This window comes from Camelus ferus, chromosome 20 (assembly GCF_009834535.1).
Source record: "Camelus ferus isolate YT-003-E chromosome 20, BCGSAC_Cfer_1.0, whole genome shotgun sequence".
In the NCBI taxonomy this organism is placed as follows: Eukaryota; Metazoa; Chordata; class Mammalia; order Artiodactyla; family Camelidae; genus Camelus; species Camelus ferus.
Genome location: NC_045715.1, coordinates 33,041,127 through 33,063,753, shown reverse-complemented (window position 1 = coordinate 33,063,753; position 22,627 = coordinate 33,041,127). Strand labels below are relative to the sequence as shown.

At 39.7% G+C, this 22,627-nt stretch overlaps 1 long non-coding RNA gene across 1 annotated transcript in view; it reads left to right on the top strand.

Annotated features, from left to right (window-relative positions):
* The window catches only part of LOC116658307, a 140,452-nt gene extending 119,583 nt beyond the window's left edge, over positions 1-20,869 (top strand). Inside the window, exon 4 of the long non-coding RNA XR_004313636.1 lies at positions 20,783-20,869. This is a non-coding gene — a long non-coding RNA (uncharacterized LOC116658307). The remainder of the gene's footprint in view (positions 1-20,782) is intronic.
* Positions 20,870-22,627: the final 1,758 nt, after the last annotated feature.

Sequence of the window (22,627 nt, the reverse complement as noted above, 5' to 3'; positions counted from 1 at the left end):
CCAGTGTCCCTAACTTCCCACCGCGAGGGGACGTCAGCGTTCTTCACAAAGGTTCTGGCTGCTGGTCTCTTGACTTGCCACTTTGTGGCTTTAGCTCAAGAAATGTTATCAATTCTTTTTTCATTAAATAAAAAGCTCCTTGCAGAGTCCACAACATGGCCACTTCTCTTTAAGTCACATGTGCTTTCTTCTGAGATCCTCAGCTCTCGAGCCTTCACCTTGCCAGGGGGCTTCTGGGTTGCAGGCTGGAGGTGTTTCTACCTCTGCCCCAGCTCTCTGCCACACTCTTTCTCAGACCAGAAAGCAGTTCTGCACCCAAAGTCTCCTGATTTTGCATAACTTGGCGCGACTCCACCACATACACATGCACATCCCATCCTTTAATTTCTCTTGAATCACTGGGATAAGAAAAACTTGCCTTCCCCCCGCTTTCATAGAACAGATATATCCGAGCATAGATATGGACACAAACAGATCTTGTGTGCGTGTATAACACGGAGAAAGCTTTTTTACACTAGCACCATCTGTGCCCTTGTTCAACCAGCCTAACATTTTACTGCTCAACATGCATGTCTGTAAAGTGTCACAAGCAATCATTTCCTTCACTGTTCTGTGGATGAGCCTGTAGTGAATGAATAGTATAAAAATTCCAAGGCCTTTTATGCCCTGAAGCACCTCTAGACCCACGCACATCTCCTGACCTCCCAGGTACGGGAGGATTCTTGGGACCGCAGCATGGAACCAGCTGCTCCGAAGAGCCTCCTGGAAGAATCCAGAGCCTTCAAAGAGCCTTTAGGAGGAAGCTCCCCAAGTCCTACCTTCTACAGTTGTAGGTCCCTGCAGGCAAACTACAGGTCGCACTGCCAGACTCTTTGAAATAGTTGAAGAAAGCCAAAGAATGATCTTAGCCTTAGTAGCAGAAATACATTTAAAATAGAGTGGATACACCTCTCTGGGTTGCCAGATGGGCTTCAGAAAATAAAAAGAAACAGCTAATAAAATCTTGTCCAACGAATACAATAAGAAAATGCATGTATCTGGGTGTCAAGATTTTATCCTCCCCCTCTCCCTCCTCCGAACCCCCTGTGCTGTTTTGAGAAGAAATGGCTCCTGATTAGTGGCGTGTCCTTGTTTGGACGGGGGATGGAATAGGTGGTGGGTGTGCAAGTTTGCTGAATTTTTCTGCATAATTAAGTGAGGGACCAAGTGCAGTCTGGGGAAGCAGGAGAAAGCAGAAGCCTGGAAAATGGTGCAGGAGGAGGGGCTGCATGGGGGGAAAAGGGGAGATTAATCCTATAGACAGTCTTCTGGGACTGGAGGATTTTGGACTAGCCATGCTTGTTTTGAGAAATTTGCTGTAGGGTGGGTAATGTAAACGTCTTCCAAAGTTACTGCAGTCTTTTCAATGAAATTTGCGTAGCTCACTGAGCTTTGAGTAGATTATTTCTGGGTGATGTGAATGTGGTCTGAGTTCTCTCACAAGAGCCAAGTGGGGGAAAGGAGCGCCCACTTAGAGATAGATTTTTATGTGGGAAATGAACTGATAGAAATTTACATCACATCTTTTATTTTTATTACAACATCCATTTGAACATATTTTTTGCTTCTAATGAAATCAAATATGTACGCTAGCAGCCACTTAAGATTCACTTCTAAAGTATTCTGTCTCGTGTGCTAACTTTTCCATAAATTATTCATCACACCAGCATTTGCCAAAATACATTTTTGAAGACGGAACCAATTTTAACAAATTGGGAGCAGAACTGGTTTTGCTCAGGACTAGTTATCTGATAATGCTATTTTGCCAAAAATAACTAGCAGGACTTAATATTTTTGAAAAGATACAGGATATATCTAGGAAAATGGCCAATTAAATTAGAATTGTGAAGGAAGACACATGTGTGCCTGAGTATAGAATTTACAGTGTAATTAAGTCCATATGCATTTTATGGTCTAAATAGTATTATTATTATTTTATAGTTGAAGCAACTGAGGTTCAAAGAGCCTGAGAGTGTTTGCCCAAGGTCACAGAGCTCATCAGCCTCTGCCAAACTCTCCAAGACTCTAGACAAATTGGAAAAAGTTACTCTTTCTTGATACCTGCAGGCTGAATGTTGGCTGGATTTCAGCCACCCCCCACCCCAGGCCCGGCATCTTTGCTCACGGCAAACATTGTTCAACTTTACTTGGCTGCCCTAGGCTGCTGGAGACCCCTGCTATGTTTGCCCTTCGCCCAAGAGAAGGTGAAATCTATTTATAACTAATTATTTTGGGCACAAGTACAGACGCCAAATCATTTTTGTGTTTTAACCTCTAAACAAGTGCCAGTATTTCTTAAATAATGATGATGACTTTGTGGAGCCAAAACTGATCTCATAGGAAGCAGCCAGTGTCTTAATAAAAAGTGAGACTCAATGCGTGATAAGACACAAATGTGTGTGAACTGGAGAACTGCATCACCAGTGAGTTAGAGAAATCTTTTCTGAAATACCTTCTGGGCAAATGTGCTTTGCCTCACCATCAAAACCTCGCCTCCCCGGAGAAGCCAAGTTATGTTAAGCGAGGGTTAATACTCTATTTCATGATCATCTGAACTGTCATGAAAATGGAAAGATGGAGTTATTTTGGGTGATTTCTCTTTTTTGACATAAGTGGATACAAATTTAATTTCACAAAAGTGTAGTTTGTATAAGCATTTCCTTTTCTATAATAATCCAGCCCGAGTAGGGATAAAGCCTTTAATGTAAATGAATTCCCCTTATAGCTGAAACTTTCCATTTTAAAACTGACACTTAAAATCTTTCTAAAATATGTTACACCTTAGCGTATTTTGTAAGAGGATGTCAGGAAAGCAAGGTGATATAAATACAAAGATTAGAGGTCGTGACTTCAAAAAGAACTTTTGTTTTGCTTTGCTTTGTTATGTTTTGTTTTTGGCAATGGGGTGATTGTTTTGTTTGCCTTAAATTATATTCTTTATTAACTTCCATTTCCTCCTCCAAGAAGGGGCTTCATTCACCTCACTCACTATTTCTTGTGATCGCTGCTTCTGTGTCATAAAAGTAGTAATATCACTAAATCTTGCCTATTAAACCAGCCGCACACGTTCCCCAGGACTCAGACTGCCAGGGAACAGGCTCTTTACTCAGGCAAACCCCAAAGGGAGTTTCTCCTTGTTCAGGGGGAGTGAGAGGGCGTTTATTGTTACAGGGGAAAAAACAACAGAACCAAAAGCCAGTTTCAGGCAGGGGTTGGGGCGAGTAGGAGGGGAGGGCTGTTGGAAAGTGGTGTGGGTCTTCTGGGCTTGCAGGCTGGGGACCCGTGCCTCCCACATCACTCAGCTTGTGAGGATGAGTGGGGATGTGCACACACCCACCCACACACACCCACCCACACACACACACACATGAAGTAATGATATCGTTTACCTTACGAGATTACTGCGAGGAATACATGAGATTATGTACAGGTACCATTTGCCGTCCAGCTAGCTGTGACGTCATCATTATTACTATTACACAGCATGATTATTGAAAGTCAGAATTTCAGCTCCATTGGTTACATGACCTTAAAGAAGTCACGTATCTCCAGTTGGCACGTTCATTCATGTCAAGCCCTCGCTCAGCCTTCTAGATGCTGCCATCAATCAGAGCCAACTTTCCAAAACAAGAAGCCTCACATTCCCTAGTAGAGTCACCTTAGAATAGCTCCCCGCTGTCGGCAAAGCTAAGTTCAAGCTCGGTAGCAGGGCCCACAGCGAGGACCTTGCATTTCATTCCTCCAGTCCCAGCCCAGCGTCTGTAACTTGTCAACATCTCAGCACCTGTGGCCTCAGCCACTCCAGTGAATTCCTTGCTACTCACCCCCACGTACACCTGTCCTCCTTTGGGGCCAGTCTCCACGTGAAAACCAAAGCTTTCTTTTTTTGGAATCATGTTTTTCCTTGTTTAAATCTATCTGCAGTCTTTTTCATTGTGATTTTCACAGCATACGACGTCCTAAAAAGTCTGCCACTGTCTCAGCGCTGGTCTTGGTTTCTCTCTCTGTCCCTTGTCCTTTCACTCCACACATTTACGTCCCACGCGCGATGCGCCGGTCCCTCTCGGCGTACAGAGGAGGAGGAAGCAGTGCAGATCTCCGCTGTCACAGGGGGAGAGACAGAGTCGTGCTGTGTCAGAAGAGACTACACAGGACAGGAAAATAAGGTTTTCAAGGGGATTGGTGAGTGCTGGGAGGGTGTAATTTTAAATTAGGTCGTCAAAGAAGACTTTCCCATTTAAGCCAAGACCTGAATGAGAGGAGGCCGTGAGCCACAGTCCACGGTGGGCAGAGCGCTCAGACAGAGAGAAGTGGGCTGAAGCTCTGGGAACTCTTACCCCAGTAAATTCTGTTTATACTGAATGTCTTTCACTTTCTAGATTTTTCTGTGCACTTGTATTGCCTTCTGCTCCCTTAAATTTAACACCCGCTTCTCCATACTCACTCTATATCTGACTTAGACTTTCCCTTCAGGTCTTAAACACCGTGTTCTCAGAGAATAACTTCCTTGATCCCCAAGGTCTCTCGTGCCCCATTGTCATTCACTGACAAGGCACCTTGTCATTTCCTTCCCACGTCTCCTCGCCTTCGGAGGCTCATTGCCCACCTGCCTGGCTGGGCTGCTGGAGGGTGAAGCCTGGGTCTCTGTCATTGCACCAGCCCCCCTCCACCACCTTGGAGAGTTCCAGGTACCTATTGGCAATTCAGTGTCTATTTCATGAATGAACAAATAGTGTGTGAATGCCCTTGATCATAATTTCATAGCCTAATTTATGTGACCTTGGGCAAGGGGAGAAGATTGTTCCTGAGTCTCGGATTCCTCATTTGAAATATGGGGCAAGAACAAGTGCCTGTTTGCTTTGTAGATAAAATTGAAGGAAGGAGAAAAGAGAGAGGAGAGAGAGAGAGAGGCATGGAGGAAGGAAGGAAGCAAGCAAGCAAGCAAGCAAGCAAAAAAAAAAAAAAAACCTTTGAAAGCTTTCAAGAACTAACAAATATAATGTGCTATTACTTGGAGTGAGGAACAGAGTCAACAGTTAACATTATTAACACACAGGGACTCATTAAGCACAGGAAATGATTTGTCCCAGATCAGCCTCTATTTATTCTTTTCAGAGAGAGAGGAACAGGACATATTAATAGTGAATCCAGCTCTGTTGAGGCCAGTCCTCTGGAAAGGGGGAGAAACGCCTACGTGTGATTTAGGGCTGCATAGTACTTGCAAATACATTAGTAAATGGAAAGCTTCATCGGGAGAGCCCATGAAGGAATCAGCGGAAAACCACCAGCTGCTGGAGGGCTCCAATCCCACGTACTACTGATTCCTTGCCCTCCCCTTTCTAGTTTTCCAAAACACAGAAGTGTTAAGTCCATGTCCGTCTTTGTAATTTGCTCCCCAAATAATTTTTCCAACCTTCTGAAACCTGCTTCTATTCTGTTTTTATTTCATTTTGTTTCTTTTTTATAAATTGTTTTGGAAAGTATTTTAAAATGGTTTTCAGAAACATTAACATTTTATATAGACATTTTTCACTTTAGGTAAAGGTCAAGACAACTTGGGCAAATGCTGTGTTGAATATGAGAGTGACTGAACTGGACTATGGAGCAATGTATCAAACCACAGAAGGTCAAAGCTCTAAACTTTAGATAACATGCAATGTGGGTTATAATTAAAATACTTTAAATTTGTAGAGAGCTTTACTAAATAATTGCACTTATATGATCTTGTTTGACCATCAAAATGATGGATTCGATATTCTCATACTCTTTTACAAACTTGAAGACTGAAGCTTCGAGAATTAAAAAAAAAAAAAGAAAAGAAAAGAGTGGAAACTATTGTACACTCCCACACAACCGCCCTGGGACGTAACTAAAGCTTCTTTGACTGAAGTCCAGGTGAACGAGCTCTCTCGGCCAAACCAGCCTTTTGGCAACATCCCCCTCATCACTATGTATTTCTGGTGCTGCTGCTTTCCCTTCCAACCTTTCTCACACACTTACACATCAGTCTGCTGAGCCCAGTATATCTAGAGTTATGTTTGGAAACAAAGGTGGCGACTGGTGCTTTAGATGTGTGGCAGTGCTGCATCCTATCTCCCACCCCGACGCCGTCCTGATGGCGGAGGGACAGTCAAGCGTGACCTGATGGTCTCTAACAAGTTGATCGCAGTTTCTTTCCAGGTTGAGGGACCAGCCTGCCACTGCCTGGTTCTGCATAGTTTTCACCATCTGGGCATTTACACGGAATGGAGTACTCACCCCAGGCTGAATTTTCATGTACGGGAACATAGCATTAAGATGCTGAAACATTTAGACACCAAAGAGTAGATGAGCTAGCAAAGGGGGCATAAAAAACTTTCTTAAATGACAGTTGAAATGCTGGCAATTTTCTAAGCCCTCATAGGCTTGCCACCCTTTGGCATTATCCTTAAAAATGTAGATACTTGGAACAATAAATTACTAAACCATTCAATATGCCGACCAGCAGCATATCTATTAAATTTTTTTCTTTCTGCCTCATTTGACTTTCAGATTTTATGCTTACTAAGCATAGGAAGGCCTGTTCGGATGAGTTACGGGTTCCTGGGGTGAGAGGAGAAAAGGCCAGAGGGAGAGTCCTTAGAGCTAGACAGACTCTTAGAAGCGTTTTCTTAGCCCAAAGCACTCCTTTTATACAGGTAGGAATAGGGATCTCTTGAAGGTGAAGTGCCTTTTGCAGCCACTCGTCAAGGGGCGGCATGAGATTGGAGCCAAACTCTCACTATGTTGCTTCTCCACCATCTGTTGCTTCGGCGCAGATAACATGTTTGACGAGGGCTGAGTCTCTGGGGCGTAACCATGTGGGTCAGGCCCTGTGGGGTGTATATTTTGATCCTATTTTGATGGCGGATATTTAGGAGTCTGATAAAAGCCAGAGACACACTTCTTAGAATTTTGTATAAATACGTATTAACACAATCTGGTAGTCAGTCTCATGGCATCATCAACAACCCAAAACTTATCCTTGGGTCCACATAAGTTAAGAATATCTGTTTAGAGAAATTGTTTCAACAGATCAACAGGTGACTCATGTCACCAAAGGTAAAAGTTCTTTTAAACATTTTTTTTTCCCTCCAATTCTTCTAACCTCTCAAAGTGTTTTTGCAACCAAAATAGTTTTGTGGGATTCAGTCATGCTAACTCTTAACTCTGCTGAGCTGGAGAGTAGAAAGCTAGGAGAGCATTTGTCCATATGAGGTGATGAAGTTTGCTTGTGTATATGATGTCACTTTGGGAACTACAAACTGCTGAAGACAATATATTTAAGCAGAGAAAGTATTGTTCTATGAGGCTGTAAATTAAATTCTTAAAGATAAATAATATAATTTATAAATATATATGTTAGAATATATAATATATATCACATCTATCTAAATATGCAGTGTAGTATATGCAATGTGTTATATATACTTATAAACTATGTTTATACAATATTTATTTATTATATATACATTATACTTAAATTATATATAATATAAATTAAATCCTTAAAAATATATTTATAAATTATATCATTTGCTTACAAATGATATCCCGTTAAGGAGCATGACTTGGTTTTGATAATCAATAACATGAGAAGAAAGTTTTTACCTACTTCTTTCAGTTTCCCTGGACGTTTGATCATTGCCAGCATATTTTTCCTTTTGCTGCTAATTCTTGCTTTCTCTGACCCTGTTTTACACTATATACCTGTCTTTCTATTGCAGCCTAAAAATCTTTATATACATTTTCATTTTTGACTCCTTTTCCATCTGCTCAGCACATGTGTGACTCTCCCACAATTCCTAGTTTTTTGACCTCCTCCTTTTATACTTTTTTTTTTCCTTTTATAACAACGACAGTTGACTAGAGCTGTCACTGACTTGACTTTAGGTAGTTACAATTTCTTTTTCACAAAAACCTGAATTTAATGAAAACGTCTATTTTTCCCTATCCCCAAAATATTGCTAGGGAAGAGAGGCTCACATTCTCAAATGTGAATGTGCTTGTTAAAATTCACAAATGGAGAGCGGGCGTTCTGTGCACAGGGCAGTGCTGTGAGATTTGTCCCCTGGAGGAGACACAATTCTCTGGCTTAGTTCCTGATGTCAAATGAGAGTGTGGATGCTCAGGTTTCATCTGTCCTTAAATTACTTTTAAAGATTTGTGCAGTTTCTTGGGGGAAGCAATAAAAATTGATATTTAGGAATTAGAAAAAGTCCTTCATTTCTGGGAGGGAAAATCGCCCTGATTAATTTAGTGACTCTTTTTGAGAAAACGTATACCTGGCTCCTGTACTAGTTTGGGTTTGGCCTCGCTTTCCTTTCTTCTGACTTCTGCTTCCTCTCTCCGTGAACTCCAGGAGCCTGTGGCTAATGTGCTGCTCCCATGGTTTCGGTTTGTTCAGACAGCAGCCCTTCCCCCATCCCTGCCCTAGCTGCCCGAGTGGGTACTCATTTCCTCAGGGTTACTTGTCTCTCCTGGGGGGACATGGGAAGTGCAGACAGAGAGTATAAACCTTAAAAATAAAACACAAGATTTAAAGGAAGTCAGAAAAAAATGTGAATGAATACTAGCCTGTATAAAGTGTTATTAATCCTCTGTGGATTTCCATTTAAATTACAGTCTTGTGAATACTGACTCCTTCTTATCACTAGACTCTTTAAGTCTTTGGTTTATCTCTCCTTTATTCCCCCCCCCCGCTGTGGGCTTACAGTTTCTTTGGAAGTATAGGGAGATAATTACTCAGTTGACCTGAGATAACATTGTATAGAAGGAGCTGGCCATGAAGAAGCGGGGAATCTTCAGGAGCTGGTAGGCTTCCTGGGAATTCAGGGAAGATTTTTAGAGCTAACTAATTTGGGAATGGAACATGCAGGCAAAATTTTGTTGTGCCTCCATGTTGCTTACAGTGAGGAAAGCTGTTGATCTCTTCAGTGATGGGCGCTTGGCTCTTCGTGGGATCTCTTTTGTCTGTATCCCCTGTAGCGGGTCCCTCAGCTGCTCCACAGGTCAGCATAAGGACAGTCAGGACAAAAGCCATTTAACGACACTCTCATCGTCCAGTCTTTGTGAGTCCGTATTTTCTAAACAGTGCAGCAGATTTAATTACTAATATACACGGACGTAAAGTTCTTTCCTTTTTATTTGCTTAGCTTTTAAATTTCTATTATCCATCTTTTCTAAATGCTGAAACAAATCAATTTGATATTATTTTCCCCAAATAATGAAATACATCAGATAATCTAAAACCCCCATTTTCCCTGTATTATACCAACCAGGGCCCTCTCCCTTCCCCTTCTCAGATCTGAATTGGCTTCACTGAAGAACTATTTAAAGAGGCCTGGTATTATGTAGGTACTCAAAACCTCCAGAATAATAATGCTTCTAAATGTTTTTCAAATGTTTTTCATTTCTTCCATTTTTTAAGCAAAATTTATTTGACCACATATCTGTTATACACATTTCACATGGCATTCAAAATACCATATCCAAAATAAACCATTTTTAAAAGAATGTTTTAATATGACAAAGCTTCAAGCTATCTAGGATAGCAGTTTCAAGAACTGTAAAGAGAAACAGAGAAATCCACAAATTATAGTCAGAAATTTTAATATCGTTCTCGCAACAATCGATGGAATCAGTACAAAGAAAATGAAGATTTAAGAAATACGAATATATTGTACTTCATGACAATCTGTAGGCGTTACTGACCCCAAATTACCTAAGGCAAGAGACGAAAAAGGAGAGGGGTACTTTTGGCACGGAAGCCATGGAGATGCTCAGTGCGAGCCGGAGGCAGGTTAATAGTTATGCTTATGAAATCATCCATCCTCACTGCTGTCCTGTTTTGTGCTCTGGGGCCTGCTGTTTATATGGCCTAAGATTCCTTTCCCTTTTTCTGACCGTCTAACGCTCAAGTATGATTTATGATTCAGCTCAGTGGTGATCTCCTCTTAGAGGACCTCACTTATCCTCCAGGGTTAGATTAACCCCTCTGCCCTGTATCCTTCCTATTCTCCAGCACTTTTTTTGTAACCTTATTTTAAGATTTGTTTTTCTCCCACTATATCTGCTTAAATCACCCAAATACCATCTGAAGAAAACACTTTTGATGAATGTTATTTATATGCAGTTTCAAAGTAAAAAACCACTGCATAATGAAATGTCAGTATTTTACATTTTCTAAAGCTTATTTTAAGAAATGTAAGTAAAACGGCATTAATTGAACAGATATATTTAACTAAAGCTTTAATATGAATCACATCAAAACAATAAAACTTTAATTAACATTAAAAACATTAAAACTTTAATGTTTTTCCTTTTAAAATACAGGTTTCTCAAAATAGCTTAGGGCAAACACCAGCTCACAGCACAACACATTTCCAGGGAGTCTGAATCTCAGGGAAACTGAAACTGCCTCTTTGTAGAATTTAAGAGAAATTCATTTTGACCTGCTTAAAGGTATGCTATTGTTTTTAAAAATCCTCTGCTAAACACTGTAATTTTCCCCCCTCCCTTCATTACTGAAGCTGTGTGGAATTCACTCTCGCAGGCAGGCTGAGGACAGCCCAGTGTCTCCGCCAAGGTGAACGGCATGGTGGACACAGCCACCCACCATCGGGGCAGGACTTGCTCTCTGGGAAGCTGGCTTCCCAGCCAGGGCTAGAAAACGTCAGGCAGGCAGACACCAGCCCTGTGTTAAGTGGTAAACTGCACGGCCAACTGAGGGACATGGAACAGTAGCTATAGAATGAATGGAAAGGACAATGGTTGAGCTGACATATTTTGGAGAGATTTAGATCCTCCAAAGGCATCAGAGGTGAGAAAGGGAGCTGGAGCACATAGTGTGTCATTTTTTGATGTCTTTAAAAAGGGGGGAAGTGTGACTACCCTTGATTGTCTTTCTTCAGATACAACTTCAGTAAAATAGCACAAAGTCATTCCTCAGACCTTTACTTTCACTCCGTAATTTTCAGCATCATCAAATAAAAGGACCATATTTAAAAGGAGAAAGGTTATAGATTACTCACAGAATTTAAAATCAACAATATTTCAAGAATTTATATAATATGTCCCATTCTAAAGAATGTGGGTCTCCACTATAATTTTTAAGATGTGACTTAATCCTTATAGAATGGTTTATAAAACTGTGTATGATCTTGTGTTATAATTCTAAAGAGTAAAAATTGCAATAAACTTGTTGGAAATTCATATGCTGCTATCCACTGCTAATGTCTATGGAAATTCTGCATTCTAATTAGACCAAGGGTTTTTGACCTCAAAACTATTGACATTTTGGTCTGGCTGTTCTCTGCTGTGCAAGTGTTCTGCTCATTGTAGGACGGTTAACGGCATCTCCAGCCTCCACACACCATATGCTAGAAGCGTCCTACAGTTGTTACAGTAAAAAATACGCCAGAAATTGCTAAATGTCCCATGGAGGTAAAATCACCCCCATTCAGAAATGAAAATGAGGTTTCCCTAGGCGGGGAGACACACAGCTGTTTGAGGTGCCGAAAAGAGCTTTTTACTGAAACAAAACTGACTTTGAATCCCAGGTTTATCCTTTCATACCTCTGTGAATTTAATGAATTTATGTAATCTCTTAAGAGCCTCATTTTCCTTCCTGAAATTTATGAATAATAAAAGCTAAAATAAATTTCATATAAAATGCACTGTAAGTAAGCAACATCTTAAAGGCTCCATTGGTTTTATATTTAGCAATATTTATCTTAATTAGCATGCATGCTGACACTAAAATACTTTAGTTGCATTTCAAATAATAGCTTTATTGTATACATTCATTTCCACTCCCACCAGTTACCCAATTAAAATGATTTTTGAAAGGGATTTTTCTATAGCAAAAAGGGAATGAAAGAGGTAAGTAGTAGACAAAGAATTTCAACTAATATCTGAGGGGCTATAAATGAATCGGGGGAGTGATGACTAATGAAAATTGAATGCATTCCTCATGGAAGGAAGTTTTCAAAACCTGTTAGTTAAGAAGCATCACCCATACACTTATTTCTCACAATTATTTGCATTTGTTGCTTTGTCTTTAAACATGAAACAAAGCTTATTGATATTTAGAAATGTCTGAAAAGGGGGAAAAAGGAAATAAAACACACTTTAAAATTATCATAAAGTAAATTCAGTTACATAAAACAATTTGAAAAATTGGTATTTACAGAGATTTTAATCTACTTTGTACATAAAACAAGAAAATAATATAATTAAAAGGAAGAACTAGTTAACAATAAAAAACTTCAAAATTTAAAAATTGATTTCTGAAATTAAAAAGAAAATTGTGTAAGGGTAAGAAGACAAAGTTGAGAAAGTCTCCAAGAAAGAACAAAAAGTCAGAGATTGAAAATAGCGAGGAGCAGCAGAGACACTGAGGAGTAATGCGAATTCCCATCATCCGATTAAAGACAAAGCAGAAAGCAGAGGCCAGTACCCCATGGCTTAACGCATACAGATGAATTATTTTATAACTGAAATCGCGAGACTTCAATTATTCAGCAAATGGGGCAGTGCTTACTTAGATATGTCCCTGTGAAAACTGGAGGAAAATGAGAGCATTCCGTAAGGCTCCAAAGAGGAAAGAAGAAGAAAAAAAACAACCCCAAAATAGAAGACACTTGACAGAGGAACAAGAAACAAATTTTTGTAAGACTCAGTAGCAAGAATCAAAACTAAAAGACAATGAAGTGGGTCTTTTGGATTTCTGGTGGCAAATGGTCTCAGCATCTACACTAGTTAAGCTTTCCTACATGAATGAGGGCTGGCAACAGGTATTTTGCGTATTTAATTACTGAAATAATGGATTCTCCACAATCCTTTTCTTTAGGAAGTTGCCTGCAGGGTAAATTTGGGAGGAGATTTGAGAGGAACTTTAGAAACCTAAGTAGCTGGGAGCTACAAAAAATTGAATGAAAATAAAAATGTAACAAAGGTAACCTATAACGAACCTAAAAGCATTAATATTACCATTTGCAAGAAAAATGGAGGGAAACTGGTGATAGTATCATGAGCGAACAACACTCTAAATAGTCGTGGGAGGAAGACAATACTTGACTAAAATTGAAAAATCTAGAAAAGATGATACAAATCCTATTATGAAATACTGAAGTTGACGTCTGAAGAAATATTTAAAATAAAAAGTATTTAGCTTAAGGGAATAAAACCGTAGATAAGGAAAGGTATGGAGGGAAAATATTGTTTTTCATTACAAGTCATTTTGTAGCATTTTAATATTTTTATGCATGATCATACTTACAGTGTCATGTTCTCCAAATAAAGACATGGAATTAAATAACCCCCCCAAATAGAATTTACCTGTAATCATTTCTGAATCCAAATGTGACTATGAATTAGGGGATTTGTAGCCCTTCAAATACAGAAGCAATACCATCCTTCAGCACAAGCCAACCTTGATGCACACATAGTTTTAATTTATTTTTATCTGTCTGTATGTCTGTCTCTCCATCTTTACCGTCCTCTCTTCTTCCAGTCTCACCTTGCTGTCTTTACTTGCTCTTCACTCTTCGCTCCATTTCGTTAACTTATGATGTAATATGAAAGCCTTAGGAGGCATTCAATGCCTCTTATATACCCACTGCAGAAAGAAAGAAAGAAGGCAACTCTTGTGACTTCCCTTGTTGTAGGGAAAGGGTGAATGCAGGGTCAGATATAGAAGGTGAGGGTGTCAAAGGAATTAGGCAGCAATAATAATAGTTAACATTCATTAATGTCAAATAAATGCAGGGCACTTCATAACCCAAATCTCATTTGACTCTAAAGATAAGATCTTAAGGATTTAAGAGCTCTGTTTCATAGACAAATGCACTAAGATTGTGGATGTTAAGATACTATATCTGTCAAACTGTGGAGCTTGGATGTGAACGTGGTCCTATTTGAAACCAAAGATCATAGTCTTTTCTCTCTACCAAATCGTTTAAAAAAAAAGAAGTTACATTTCTGGTTTTATCATATGATTCTTATTTGTTGATTCCCCTTAAGGTTTAAGCAGGCACCTCATTAAAAACAAAATACAACAAAACAAAACGTAACAGGTCCTGAGCCATTGCGGTCAATACCGTCCTTAGCCGCTGACCTTGGTTTAAATTCTCATGGCGCGCTCCATGTAGATGCTGGTTCTTTGGTCCCACCAGATTCTAGACCTGATCACCTTGCTTCCCTAATTTCATTTGTTAGGCTGGCGATGTAAAGATTCCTCCGGGGTGAATCCCATCGATGTACAGTGCGGGGCTAGCAAAAAAATGACGTGCAGAGTAAATTTCAGCAGAAATAATAAGATTAGGAAAAGTCAATAAGAGATGCTGAGACAGGGAGGCCATGCTTAGAGATTAGAGGAAGCAGCGTGAGCAGGCAAAAATGGGGATGTGGCCGAGGAGTGGAGGAAGGTCACGGTGGAGAAAAGAGCAGCGTGATATGCGCTGTTCTTCCACCTCCTGCTCCGGGAAATGTGACACCAAGCTGACTCTAAGTTTCTAAGGTTTTTTTTTTTTTTTCTTTTTTTATTTCTGAGCCATAACAACTTCATTTTTCAAGGAATAAAAAGAAGCACATAATAAAAGTTTATAAGAAGTCATCTGTCATGTCAGACGAGAATCACTGACAAGGTTTTAGTGCATGTCAGTGACAAAACCCAGATCATATCAAACTCCATCTCAGTTTAAGTAAAATGTGGGGTCACAGTGACATGCTTCCTTTATAGGTCAAAATTACTTCGTGGAAAGTTTTGTGAAATTGTTTTCTGAGCACTTCAGACAAGGCCACTGTAACATGATGGAGTGATGGTAGCTCGCATGTGGTTCTAAGCGTCAGGTTTTGTGATGCGCTACAAATTCTTCAGATACTGCAGCACCAAGCAGTGCCATTTATACACACACAGACATGTGCGTGCACACACACAGTATCTACCTGAAATTTTTGATGAATTAAATCATAGAAAAGGAAAGGAGGTTTAGTTTTCTTGCCCTTTTATTCTGTCTTGTAGGCTTGTTCATTTTCATATTTTCTCTGCAAATGCAAACCATTCATAGATATGTGAAATGTATCATTCTAGATATGTGAAATATATTACACATTTAGAAAAGTCCAGCAGAAAATGAAAAGCTCAATGATACATCACAAAGTAAATACAGCACCTGGACATGATGGACACGATGAAAGTCTTAACTACAAAAAAATGCATCACAAAGTCTCAGCACCTCTCACTGCACTCACTTCAGTCACCACCCCTCCCCTCCACAAAGTGACGGCAAATCAGACTTCTGTATTTTCATATAATTAAATTCCAGAAAATACTCAATAGTATTTCTTCATAATTTATCTCCTAAGGACCTCAACCCTAAATATATTTTTATGTGTTTAATAAATATTTTGAATTTTGTACAAATGTATCCTATTGTATGTGGCTTTTGCTTTTGCTTTGGTTAATGTTATGTTTTTATGATTTGTTTTCCCCCAAATTCTCAAGTGTATCATTTTCATTTTTATAGAATGTCCCATTTTATGCAGATGCCATTTTAAGCTTGATGGGCATTTCAGTTGTTTTGAGGTTTTTGTTAATATGGTGTGACGATGTTGCTGTGGTATATTCTTGTACATGTCTCTTGGTAAACATGAGCAGGCTTTTTCAATGGATATATTCCTAGGAGGACGATTGACAGGTCCTAAGTATGTCTGTCTTAACATTTGTTTGTAATGCCCAACAGTTTTGTTATTGCATTGATTGAATGTCTTTTCATGAGTATTAATCCAAACACAGGACATCACTTGTAGTAAATCTTCTCCCACCTCCGGTTTGGACTGTGTCCAGCTGGGGTCCTGGCTCTGGGACTCTGCTTCTCTGTTTTGCCAGATGTTTTGAATTACTGGAGGTGTGAGATGACTTGGTCACTGTGCTTGTCCCAGGAGAAATCTGCTGCTTAATTTTATCTTTAAATTTGGGATGAATGCCCCAGCATCCCATAAAATATATTTTATGTATCTTTACGAGGAGACACTTCCCCCTCAAAACCCTGACACGGCTCCACCTCGGAGGGTTCTGCTGTGCAAAGCCTGATCACATGTCCTGCATCAGCAGGATGTATGTTTCAGGTAAAAGTGAACGTTTTCACTGTGTTATCCCTGTCATAGCTATGCCTGGCTGTGCTTACATCTGCAGCCTGCGTCTTTGGAACACAAATATTTTGTTTTCTGGGTTCTGTGTAACAAAACTATGACAGATGCTTCAGTAAACACCACACTGCAAAGAACTACTTTAAGGAGCATGGCATACCACCCTTACTGCACACAGATTAGAGAAGTGTGAAACGGAAAATGCCAAGCGCCGTGTTAGGTAAATGTTCATGAAATGTGATATTTTAAAAAGAGTTGAAGAAATATTCAGCATTGCTCATTATCAGAGAAATGCAAATCAAAACTACAGTGAGCTGTCATCTGACACGGATCAGAATGGCCATCATTAAAAAGTCCACAAACAGTAAATGCTGGAGAGGCTGTGGAGAAAAGGGAACCCTCCCACGCTGCTGGTGGGAATGCAGTGTGATGCAGCCACTGTGGAAAACAGTATGAAGATACCTCAAAAGACTAAAAATAGACTTACCATATGAGCCAGCAATGCCACTCCTGGGCATATATAAGGGGGAAACTCTAATTCGAAAAAATACGTGTACCCCAGTGTTCATAGCAGCACTATTTACAATAGCCCTAAGGCATGGAGGAAACCTAAGTGTCCATCTACAGATGACTGGATAAAGAAGATGTGGTATATACACACAGTGGACTACTGCTCAGCCATAAAAACGAATGAAATAATGCTATTTTCAGTAACACGGATGGACCTAGAGATTATCATGCTAAGTGAAGTAAGTTCAGAGAGACACAAGTATCATGTGACATCACTTACATGTGGAATCTAAAAGAAAAAAGATACAAATGAACTTATTTACAAAACAAAAACAGACTCAGACATAGAAAACAAATTTGTGGTTACTAGAGGGGAAAGAGGGTAGGGACAATTAGGAGTTTAGGATTAGCAGATACAAACGACTGTATATAAAACAGATAAACAATAAGGCCCTGCTGTAGAGCACAGGGAACTACATTCAATATCTTGTAATAACCTATAATGAAAAAGAATGTGAAAAGGAATATATACATAACTGAATTACTTTGCTGTACACCAGAAGCTAACACAGCATTGTAAATCAACTATACTTCAATTTTAAAAATTAAAACAAAATAGATTAAAAAAAGTTTTTTAAAGATGTGGTAAAACTCAAAAGAACTGAAGAAAATAAAACAAAATTGGAGAGTGGATGAATATACCAGGTAAGTACCCCCACTGGACTCCAAATCACACAATTTTGAAGACTACTTTACATAGAAAAATAAATGGTATGAAATCAAACTGAATCATCAGACTGTGACTAAACTGAAGCCAGATCTCTGTATAAAGTTATTTGATTCAGCTACAGTCAGCAGAAGTTACAGTGAAATATTCTAAATCCACACAATAATGAACACACACATGCTAAATATTGTAGCATCCGTCAATTAAATTTAAAACAGCCAGGAAGAGAAATGACAAATCTCTTTCTTCACGGTCAAGAAAGGACCTTAATTAAAGACACAGATACCAGAACAAGGACCCTGTGTAAACAATACGAATGTCTAGAGCCCAACACAGCTTTCTCCAATCCTGAAAGTTACGGGGAGTCTTCATTATTCAGAGGATAATCTTCTCACCCGTAAAGGAGGACACTGATCTCTAAGAGAAACTTCCACATTATCTGAGGAAAGAATTGATTATGAGTTAGTGCCCAAATCAGCCCTCTGCATTCGTCTTGTCCTTCTGAACGCACACATCTGTGTGCCTTGATGAATGGCTTCTACTGATTTTCTCAGAGCCCGAAGATATTAAACACACATTAAAGATTCCATTGATCTTACATAAATAAGCAGAGGAACGGCAGAGAACTCATCCCTCAAAGTTGACAGAAATAGGTTGGACTGTTTTAATGAATCATGATTCAAAGTTTCCCTGCACGATATCAGTTCTCTTTCAGATGCTGAGTGTGATTTCCTGTGATGTTTTCAGACATAATACATTTGATAGAAAAATGTTCAGAAACTCCGTGTGTGGTGTGGGATCTGGGTAAGGGGCAGTGACAGGTATAAGGGATGATAATTAGTATTTATGAAAATATCCTTCTGCCATCCGCTTCACTTTTGTTATCTAATGTATTTTCCCAAACAACCCTTTATGAAATCAGTATTATTTCAGACAAAGAGGTGGGTAACTTGGTGGGAATACAAAAATCAAATGCCACAGATAATGCATCTTGAAACCTGGAGAGGTAGGATTTAAATTTAGAATTTTCTAGCCCTTAAGTCAATAATCTTTCTCCTACAGCACACCAGTCCTGCAGAGAAAAGACAATTGTATTTTCATCATAAATGTTTTCTCCATGAGGCAAACAAAGATCACTATGTATTGCAATACAATGTTTAGGAATTTTAACTTTTGAGGAGAGTAAAAATGCTATATTTCGTTTTTTATATTCTCAATGAGGCAAATGATTTTATTATCTTTGTAATCAGGAAGAATCGCATAGATATTGAAATAAGCAAAAAATAAATGAGAACGGTGGTAAGAATAGGGCCTGGGTTATGATGGCTGGTCCTTGCCTTGTCCTTCCTTTCACTGGACTTTTGCACTTGCCAGAGCTTATTTGGCATCTTTGTGCATCATTGTGAAAGGGCGCCGGGGCCAGTCAAGGTGCTCTGTGGCACTGGTGCGGACTTTGGCCGTCATCGGTGGAGTATGCAAATGAAGGAACGGGCAGAGGGATTCAGATTCTTATCTACCAGCTCACTGTTAGGTAATACGGTAAACTGGACTTGGCTGCTCGTTTTTTTTCTGCATCTCTCAATTGCTCTTTTTTGAACATAAATATATGTGCCCATCCCCTCTGAACTCTCAAGTTCTCCATCTCACTTCACGTTGGCACAGTCTTCCACAAATCAGGTCAGGCAAACTCAAAATTCTTTCATATTTGTTTAAGTGGGTGGTTTTGTAGCAGACCTGATTATCAGTGCAGCTGAATTGATTTTGCATGTGGAGTTAAGTTTAGGAATGACGTGAGGATCAATGAAACTGAAAAATGCTTTGGAGATCATTGGGGAAGTCAGTTGTAGACTTACTGAATTCTGTGTTTCTAGTCTCTTTTAATAAGCCAGTTAATATAGTCTTACAAATGAAAAGATGTAATCAATATATTATTCGCTAATGTTGCCAAGAAGAGCTTCTGTAATACTCCACTGGTATATTTAAATACCCTGAATGTGCTCAACATGAGGCAGAAATTTTAAGATGCAAACGTAAATGGTGCACACACAAAAAATGAAGTATCGTGCATGGCCATATGTTACAGGAACGCAGTAAGTGCTATGTGTGGACAAATTCAACCAGAATACCAAGAAGAGAGAGATTAATGTGAGCTGAATTGGTCCAAGAGAATCTTCGAGGGAAGATGTGACTTTGACAAATCTTAAAAGATACGTTTAGAGAGCAGAGGAGAAAATGAGAATTACGTGGGTGGGTGAGAATACAGTACATAGTATGTCTTCAGGACGATGAGAATAGGGCAGCTGAAGTAGAGCTATTAGGTTGGGAAATAGAAGGACATATTTGGAAACGTAAATTAGGACAATTCATGGCACCACGAATGTCCGATGCAGACTCAACAAGAATGCCCATTTGATAATGTTGCTCTTGTTCATATGACCATGATAAACTCACATCACTTACAGACATCAGTTTTTTATTTTAGACCACGCAGGGCTTGGGTCTGATGATTTCTGTGTTCCTGAATAGACTGAAAAGTCTGTTACCCTGAGATTCCAAGATGTTTAGACTTCAGGCTGCAGGCGGTGGGGGAAGTCACTAATATTTCTAAGTGAGGATATCTTTGACAAAGTTCAATTTGGGGTAATTGTTCTGGTGGTATAGATTAGAGGAAAGGAGACTTTAGCCCAGAAGACCAGACTGTAGAATATTGCATTAGCCCAACACTGAAATAGTGTGGTAGCATTGACAGTAAAAAGAAAGGGATAGATTTGAGGAGTAAATTAACAAGTAACATCAAGAAAACAGAAACCTTCTTGGTGGAATTCATCGCCTCCCAAATTTACCTTGACCCCCCCCCCCCCCCGAATCTCACCTGAAGGGAACTGGTGTGAAGGTTCAGGTCTCTTGAGACCCTGTCAGAGATACATTCAATGCCTAACTCTCGTCTCCTCCCAGCGCTGGGAGGGGGATGGTGGAGGGTGGGTTTTATTCTTCCAGACTAATTGTTCCTCAGCTTGTGAGTCTCTGGGAACACAGCAAGAAAAATAAATAAAACATCTCTGGTGTATTCTCTGACAGCTGCTCTCAAACATTTTAGTCTCCATATTCTTTACATTACTAAATGTTGCTAAGAAACCCAAAGAATGTTAGTTTATTAGAATTATGTTTACTGGTATTTATCATGAGAAAGTAAGACTGACAACTTAAAAAATTATTTAACTTAAAACCCATTACTTGTTAATATAATCAACCTATGTTTTAATGTTTAAAACAACCTTACTTTCCTAAACAAGCAACAACTAGTAAGAAAAATGTCATTATTTTATATTTTTACAGATCTTATTAATGTGTGGCTTAACAGAAGACAGCTCGTCCTCAGCATCGGCTTCTGTGTTCAGCTACCACACTACCTGGTAGGTCGCCTCTAGGCAATCCACCATACATTCATGGGAAAATGAGACTGAAAAGGGTAAGTCATGTTATTACGAAGAGAGTTTTGCTCTTCTGGGTTCTCTGTGGTTGGGATCTCCAGATCACACTTTGAGAATCCGTATACTATGATACTTAAAGGGGGAAAAAGGAGATTTATTTTGTGTACGTTCAACTCAGGAGCATCTAGTCATTGGTTTGTTTGCTGTGATTTTGATACTGTATTTTTAATGCCTTGTTGTTTCATTTTTGGTTAATACGTAGCTCTTTACCTAATAGCATATTATGTTTGCTCCGTGGTGTCAGGTCTCTGCTGGAACTTCACATGTGACAAGTATTCCTGTCATTCTCAGGAGTAGAAAACACTGACTCAAAAGACATTTTTGTTACATCCTGTCCTGACCCACGCGAGAAGAAATAGTGTCATCACACTGTTGTGTTCTACAGGGAAAAAAAACCCCCAAAAAACTGAGTCTTGGCTGAAAAAAATTTAGTGATGGAGTATGATCCTTGTGCTGGCATAAAACGAAAAACTAATGTCAGGAGTAAAAGGAAGAGTCACAGGGTGACGACTTCCCTTTGCCTGAGATGCAGGCTAATGAGTCTGCGACTGATGGCTAGGATGGGAAGCTGCCCATAACAGAGGAGCAGGTGCTGCTGGAGGTCATTCTGGGGAATGTTTGTTAGCAGGACAGTGATGGCTTTCGACATTCTGATGTGAGATGTTTTGTGTAACTGGAGTTGGAATTAGAACAGCAGCAGTTTGGAGTTAATGACAAAAGCACAACCTCTGAGCACATGAAAACAAAGGAAGAATCTTGTTGCAGTAGGAATGTTAAGAGGGAGGACATATTAAAGGTCTGAAAGCTATTGATTCTAGGACGCATTCTAGGATGCTCCTGTAGGCTGTGCTGAGCTCTGCTGCCACCACGTTGCCGTTGGACCCCTCACACTGCTTAGTCCCGCCTGTGTCGCCCCTGACGGTGCTGGTCCGCAGGCTCCCAGAGCCACATCCAGAGCCTCAGTCTCTTGCTGGGGAAGCTCACACTGTGACAGAAACAAGGAAGAGGAGAGAGAGAATGGCAGCTGACACAAGGGAACCAATTAGAGGCACAGACAGAAGAATTGGTTAATGCGAAAGGTGCACACTTCTCTTGCAATGAAAGTAAAAGGCATGTGCATGTGGGTGTCGATGAATGATAAAATGGGAAATGGAGGTTGTTCATGCCTGGAAGCCCTAATTTTTTTATGCAGGTGACAACCTTGTTGAGAAGAATGCGATCTTTGAGGTGTGGGGAAAGTAATGCATTTTTACTATAGTAGATGTGGAGAATGGAGAAGGAAGGTGGCCAGGACAGGGAGACTGACTGTTTAGAGCAATGCTGAGGGCAAAACTGAAGTTGGAAGGAACACAGGACTGGAAAGAGCAAAGATGTCAAATTTAGGCTGAGTTACTTCTCATGCATTGATAACTCTGAGTTTCAGTCATGCATCTGAGCACATGGGATAGTAATGCCAGCCCTTCCCACTTCATAGAATTGTCGTGATGATTCACACACTATGTGAGTTAAAGTGAATGTTAATACATTGTAATAGACAAATGCACGTCAACACTTTTGTTCATGGAAAGAAATACTGACTGCAGTTGGCAAAGAAAATCGAACGATGTGTAGAGAATATGATGTGAAAAATCTGAAGCATATTAACATAAGCCCTGTGCCCTGAAGTGTCACTCACTGCGGGCTCGCATAA